Raw genomic sequence first — 7,349 nt, forward strand, 5'->3', positions numbered from 1 at the left:
AACAAGAGCAGATAATTTTTCTAGCTTTCTATTAAGTTTAGATGTTAATGTTACTACAAAATTTAACTTTCTTATAAAATTACCTGATAAAATTTTATACAATATTATGATATCATAGTATATCAAAATTTATTTATGTCAAATAAATTTTATATGATATGATACTATATGATTATTTTATGATAAGTTCCATTTAAATTCAGACAATTTCATTAGGCAGTGTCTGTTGACCACTAATTTTTTTTTTGGTTCCACTATTTGCACAGACAGCACAGCTGGGAAAACAGATTCACCCAATACAGTATCTTCCCCGCGTCTTTCTCCTCCTCAGGGAATCAGTTCATCAGTCAATCAAGTCATTTGGGACTGGAGGCTGAGTACTCCCTAACGTAGAAGGTCTCATTCCTGCTGCTTTCCTCAGCAAAGGGGGAGACGAGAAGGTCCTTTTAGGGGACACTTGCTGGGACATGAACTAACCCTTCTACAGTTGGAGGGCTCCGACATGCAGAGGCAGACTCTGCCGCAGTAGGAAGGGATGAGGCAGCTGTTCTGAACCTGGAGCTCCACCACACCTTGCCCGTCTCACGGAAGCAATTTTGAGAGGCTGCCCCGGAATCCGTCTTGATGGTGGATGTTGAGAAACAACGTGGGCTTTGATGGGATTCAGGTGGTGTCTGCAGTGTGAAGACAGGAGCTGATGTTCAGAATCTAGGCTGTTTTTCTTGTGATCAGTTGGGTGACCTGTTTGGGACCAGGTCCATCTTTATTAGGGAGGCTGGGTAAATTCCACAGAACACAGCGGCGCTCCCAGGATGACTGAGGCAGGGTGAGAAAGGGGGAAAGTTTTTCCACCTAGACTTTTTGCTACCTCAGGAAATAGGAGCTGATTAGGTTACATCCGGCTGTAATCTAATCAATTCAATTTTGGTGCGTTTGATCTAATTATCTTCCCCATTTTTTAGGTAGGAAGGGCCATTTTATTTGGTATTTACTTTTTCTCTGCAGTTTTATTTCATCGTATATGTATGGATCTAATACAGTCAACCATATCTTGACATTTGTTGTTTCCAAGCATTTGAGAAATTATAATATCTATGTATATAATTTTAACACTATAATAAATTATCTTCTGTGCAAAACATATAACATATATCAATATAGGTATGTTTATTTCTGCATCTTGAAAGGTGAACAGGATCATAAATCCTTCCAGGTAGGAAATGGGACAGAAATCGGGAGAAATGATTCCCCGATCTTCTGATCCCTGTGCTCCCGGTTCTTTGTTTCTTATCACTATGAAAGGATCCTGAAAATGTCTCCCCTTAACTGTGTCTAGGTCCCCAGTAGAACTACAGCAAGAAACTTCTTATTGAGGCTCTAATGAGTGGCAGGAAGGAGAAACCTGTTCAGCCAATAAGAGTAAACCACGCCCAACCGAGGGACCTATAAAAGGCAGGTCCAGCCGACAAACCCACACTCTGCATTTGGACGTGTAAGATAGTAGAGAAGGGTCTCTACAATTTAAGTAGCAGAGGGATAAGACAGCGCACCTTTCCCTTGAGCTTCAACACGGGAAAGGGAAATGAAGACGCCGATCTCCACTGCTCCTCCATCCAGTGCTCCACTGACCAGCCCGCTTTCCAGCAGATCTCCTTTACAGGAAAGGGCTCAGATGAGAAGAAACGTTCAAAGGAAAAGGCAAGACCGCCTCTTCCCATTCCAGTGAGAAGCACACACAAAGGCAAGGTAAGGCCTTGGGCTGCTCCTGTGGAGGCCGGAAGGAGGGTTGGAATCGGGGATACTGAGCTATGTGTCTTTGGTAGGGTTTTATTTTGAGATTGGGGATGGGAAATGGCTTAGCGCCCTCAGGGGACTTTGAGAAACGTGTTCACTCATGACGCTGGCAAAAGAGCTTCACTTGAAAGACTGATCCGCAAAAATGCATCAGAGATAGAAAATGGGACCCCGCCTAGGGAGAGGTGAGTCACCTAAGCTTTCTTTTGCAGTAGGATTAGAGCCAAATCCAAAAATCCGAAAGAGGAGGAGAAGTCCCAGGAGACCAAGCCCAAAGCCAGAAACAGCACTACTAGATTAGGTAACATTTGGCTCTTTAAAGGTGAGAAGGGACAGGGCAGCAACACAGGCTCCCCTGGCAAGCAAACTGGGAGCTCCTTGGCAGCTAGGGCTGTACAGATCCTGGACACTGGAGAACAGAAGAGAGCTGGGGTTTGGTGGTAACCTGAGCTCCTGTGTGTCCAGGAGGGACTAGGAATTTCAGGGTGTTCAGTTGGAGGCACTTTTTCAAACTCTCATTGTATTCACAGAACCAGAGTCCAGCTCATATTGGGGAAACTTCAGGAAAAGAAAAATCAGTTCCAAGGACAGCTGCCAAGACAGAGCAGGTAGAATCTTGGTGTTTTTTCTTGGTAATGGTGGTGTTTTTGTTGTTTGTTTGCTTGTTTGTTTTTTGTGGCCCCAAAGGGCAAATAATCAGGAAACTTTTATACATGTCTTCAGCAGGAAGGGAGTTTCTTAGTGACAAGTAAATTTTTGAGATCTTAGCTCTGAGAATATTTGGGGACTCACAAGGGGTTCAGCCTCACTTCATTCCAGTGCTGAGATGGACAGGAAGAAGTGGGAGAGACAAGTGGGGTTCACCTGGGTGCACAGGAGGTTCTGGAAATGAGGGCCTGTGGGGACTCCTCTGGTGAGTCTCTCACATGCTTTCTCTGCAGGGAACTGTTCAGAAGAGGAATGCAGCTTGACGTTAAAAAAAAAAATCAAAGTCCTCCACTGTTGTGCACTACAGTGAAATCCAGGAGACCTGTGATGCCCACCATAGGGGACATTTGAGGGCTTGCACTGGGCACAGCCAGTGGCACAGGTCTGGGGCCCTAGGAGTCCAATGACCGGCACTTGGAAAAAGCTTGGTGACCTCTGTTGGAGCTATGTTGGAGGCTATTTATCAAGATCTAGCCCAGGTGTGGGCACAGCAGTTCCGTTTTCCACTGACCTGAGAGCAGCTCACATTGCTGACTTGGATCTGGGGGCCTCTCTGTGCCCAGATGCAGACCTTCTATGCCACTGCCACCCAGGGAGCTTAAGTCTTACCTGCTGAGGGTTGGCTTGTCTCAGCCACACTGTCTGGTCCTGGGGATAGAGGACTGAATAGAGAAGCTCACCCTTTTTTTGGGCATGATGTAACTGAGAGTGTCAGTGGATCAGATGAGGCTTGAGCTGAGAGGACCCTGACCCTATTCAGCAGAGGATGCAGCTCTGGGAATGAGAACAACGACCTGCTACTGCTCAGATTTTTCTAGATGACCAGCAGCGACAATATTAGATGCACTGTGTTAATAAATGACAGCACATGAAGAAATCATAGGAAATAAATTTGAACAATATAATCAGAATGGTAAGCTCTGCATTTTGTAAAAGGCCGATGCTATAGACAAATTTTATATTTCATGTTAGATATGGAGGTCTGATGACAGTCATGCATTTCTATGTAATCAGGAAAATATTAGAATGTGGTCATATGAGTTTGCATATTTTAGATTGTAGAAAAGAAAAGTAAATATAATTTTTTTTTGAGACCGTCTTGCTATGTTACCCAGGCTGGAATGCAGTGACACAATCTTAGCTCACTGCAACCTCCACTTCCTGGGTTCAAATGATTCTCATGCCTCAGCCTCCCAAGTAGCTGGGACTACAGGCATATACCACCATGCCTGGCTATTTTTGTTTTTTTGTATTATTAGTAGAGACAGAGTTTTGTCACGTTGGCCAGGTTGGTCTTGAACTCAAGTGATACGCCTGCCTTGACCTCCTAAAGTGCTGGGATTACAGGCATGAGCCACCTTACCAAGAAATTGCTCCTCTTTTATTTCAGAATAGGTTGTAGGCTCTCACTCTTCTAGCCTGAACCCATGAAGTACTAATATCCAAAAAACATTAATAGCACTCGCTGTGGAAAAATGATTACACATTTTAAAGTTTGATATAATTATAGTAAAATTACCATGCAAGGTGTTTACTTTTAATATTTTTACAAAACAATTAAGTAACGATATATTAAATGGTAAATGATTGTACTCATTTATTCACCTGCCTCATGTTTTCTTCAGTATAACCATCCTAAATTTAAATCCTATTGTATGTTACACATTTCAATTGATTGTATTGTATTGCAGGATATGGGGATTTCATAATATACTACAATAAAGTGTATTTTGTTATATTTAACATATATTCTACTTGTATTTTATATTGAGGTCAATCTTTCATTATTTATTTTAATTATTTGATTGCTTTATAATTTTCATTATATGTAATAATAAAATGTACATTGATGTTGTTTGGAATTTTAAATTTCAGGATAATTTTGTCTTACTTTCATATGGAATTAGTATTTACTATAGATGTGAAAAAGAGAATGTCTTATCTTTATTTCTGTGTCATCCTAACTCTGACCTCCCCACAGCCCATAGCTCTTGTTGTAGTCAGGCAATAGTGTTCTGTCACTCCAGTAAACGGGGCCAATTCAATGATAATACACAGATATAAGTTGCAGATATAGAGCTTTTGTTCAAGACCAGTGCAACAGAAAAAAATCACAGGCATGTGAGTCACACAATTTTCGGGTTGTCAGTGCTTATAAAAATCATGCTTAAACTATGCTGTAGAATAAGTCTGAAACAGCCTTACGTCTATTAAACAAATGCACATACCTAATTAACGTGTCTAAATAGGAATGTACATATCTTAACGAAATGTACTTTGTTGCAAAGTACATTTGCGACAAATAACAATAACACAGATACAATAGAATCATATAAGGTTGAGAAAATAGAGTTGAGAAGAAAAACAGAGACAGCGAGAGAGGGAAAGATGGAGAGAGGAAAAGACAGCGGCAGGGACACTGGAAAGGAGAAAAGAGAGAGAGGGAGGAAGAGACGCAGGAAAGATAGAAGAAAGGAAGGGAAGGAGAGACGGAGAGACGGAGCGACGGAGCGAGGGACAGAGGGAGCGAGGAAGAGAGGAAAGCGGTCTTCTGCCTCCAGGAGCTCCAGGAGCCCGAAACTCACGGCAGCGGTTCAGCGCCCAGGGCGGGCTAAGGGCTGGGCCCACAGCGGCGTCGGCCCGCGGGGCGCTCACCGTCCCTCCGGAGCGCCAGCCTGGGAGAGATTCTGACGAATTCCGACTCCCAGGGAATGGGCGATTTCCCGGAAGACCAAAGAGCCGTCCGTTTTCACCCACGTGGTTTGCAGACCACACATCCCCGGGCTGAGCCCTGCAATGGAGCGAGAGCCGGCCAGCCCCGTCCACACCGGAGTCACACTCAGGGCGACCCGAGCGTGATTTCGGATTCCACGTTGCTTTGCCCTCTGCAAGGGGGCCTGCTGGTCACTATCAAGGTATAGTAATTAAAGCAGCATGACACTAGAACAAAAACAGCCATAAAGACAAATGGAATGAAATAGAGAACTTAGAAACAAACTCATACAGCTAAACTAAACTTATTTTCAACGAAAGTGTCAAGAACATACAACAAAAAATAAGACAGTTTCTGTAACAAACAGGGCTGGGAAAACTGGCAAGTCATAGGCAGAAGAATGAAACTGGAACCCTATTTCTCGCCATATACAAAAATTAAAATGAATTAAAGACTTAAACCTAACGCCTCAAACGATCAAACTTTTACAAGAAAACATTGGGGAAACTCTTTAGGGCATTGGTTTGGGCAAAACTCTCTTAAATTATGCCCCATAAGCACAGACAACCAAAGCAAACATAGACAAATGGAATTACAGCAAGTCAGAAAGCTTTTTTAAAGTGAAGGAAACAATAAACAAAGTGAAGAGAAAACCCACAGAATGGGAGAAAATATTTGTAAATTACCCATCTGAAAAGCAATTAATAGCTACCTGATATGGTTAGGCTTTGTGTCCCCACCCAAATCTCATACTGAATTGTAATCCCCAGGTGTTGAGGGAGAGACCTGGTAGAAGGTGATTGGATCATGGGGGTGGTTTCCCCCAGGCTGTTCTTCTGATAATGAGTGAGTTCTCATGAGACCTGATGGTTTTATAAGGGGCTCTTCCCCCTTTGCTTCACATACATGCTCTCTCACCTGCTGTCATGGAAGAGGTGCCTGCTTCCCCATCTGCCATGACTGTATGTTTCCTGAGGCCTCTCCAGCCATGTGGAACTGTGACTCAATTAAACCATTTCCTTTATAAATTACCCAGTCTCGCCAGGCGCAGAGACTCATGCCTGTAATCCCAGCACTTTGGGAGGCTGAGGCAGGTGGATCACGAGGTCAGGAGTTCAAGACCAGCCTGGCCAAGATGGTGAAACCCCGTTTCTACTAAAAATACAAAACTTAGCTGGGCATGGTGGTGGGTGCCTGTAATCTCAGCTACTCAAGAGGCTGAGGCAGAGAACTGCTTGAACCCGGGAGGTGGAGGTTGCAGTGAACCAAGATCGTGCCAGTGCACTCCAGCCTGGGTGACAGAGCAAGACTTCATCTCAATACATAAATAGATAAATAGATAAATAAATAACCCAGTCTCAGTTTTTTTATAGCAGTGCAGAAACAGACTAATACACTACAATATATTGAGTTCAAAATTTTCTATAGAAAAAATTGTAGTAATCCAATTAAAGAGTGGACAAAAACTTAAATGAACATTTATGAAAAGAAGACATACGAATGGCAAACAGGCAAATGAAAAGGTGCTCCACATTATGATCATCATAGAAATGCAAATCAAACCTAAAATGAGATACCATTTCACCCCAATTAAGGTGGCTTTTAACCAGAAGTCAGTCAAAAACAAATGTTGCTAATAGCCAAGATTTGTAAGAGACCAAAATGTCCATCAACAGATGACTGGATAGAGAAAATGTGGTACATATACACAGTGGAGTACTACTCAGCTATAAGAGAGAATGAGAGTCTGTCATTTACAGTAACATAAATGGAACTGAAAGTCTTTATGTTAAGTGAAATAAGTCAGGCACAGAAAGACAACTGTCACATGTTCTCACTTATTTGTGGATGCTAAAATTAGAAACAATTGATGTCATAGAGATAGAGATGGTTACTAGAGCTGGGAAGGGCAGTGGGGGAAACGGGGGATAGTGGGGATGCTAAATGGGTACAAAAAATTGTTAGAAAGAAAGAATAAGACAGTATTTGATAGCATAACAGGGTGATTATAGTCAAAAATAATTTAATTATACATTTTATAAAAACGAAAATACTATTTTAATTGGATTGTTTATAAAACAAGCTATAAATGCTTGAGGGGACGGATACCCTGTTTTTTATTATGCATTACTCA

General features: G+C 42.3%; 1 pseudogene; it reads left to right on the forward strand.

Annotated features, from left to right (window-relative positions):
• The first annotated feature begins 502 nt into the window (after positions 1-502).
• Positions 503-3,236, forward strand: LOC129033014 (protein FRG2-like; annotated as a pseudogene).
• Positions 3,237-7,349: the final 4,113 nt, after the last annotated feature.

This window comes from Pongo pygmaeus, chromosome 2 (assembly GCF_028885625.2).
Source record: "Pongo pygmaeus isolate AG05252 chromosome 2, NHGRI_mPonPyg2-v2.0_pri, whole genome shotgun sequence".
Classification (NCBI taxonomy): Eukaryota; Metazoa; Chordata; class Mammalia; order Primates; family Hominidae; genus Pongo; species Pongo pygmaeus.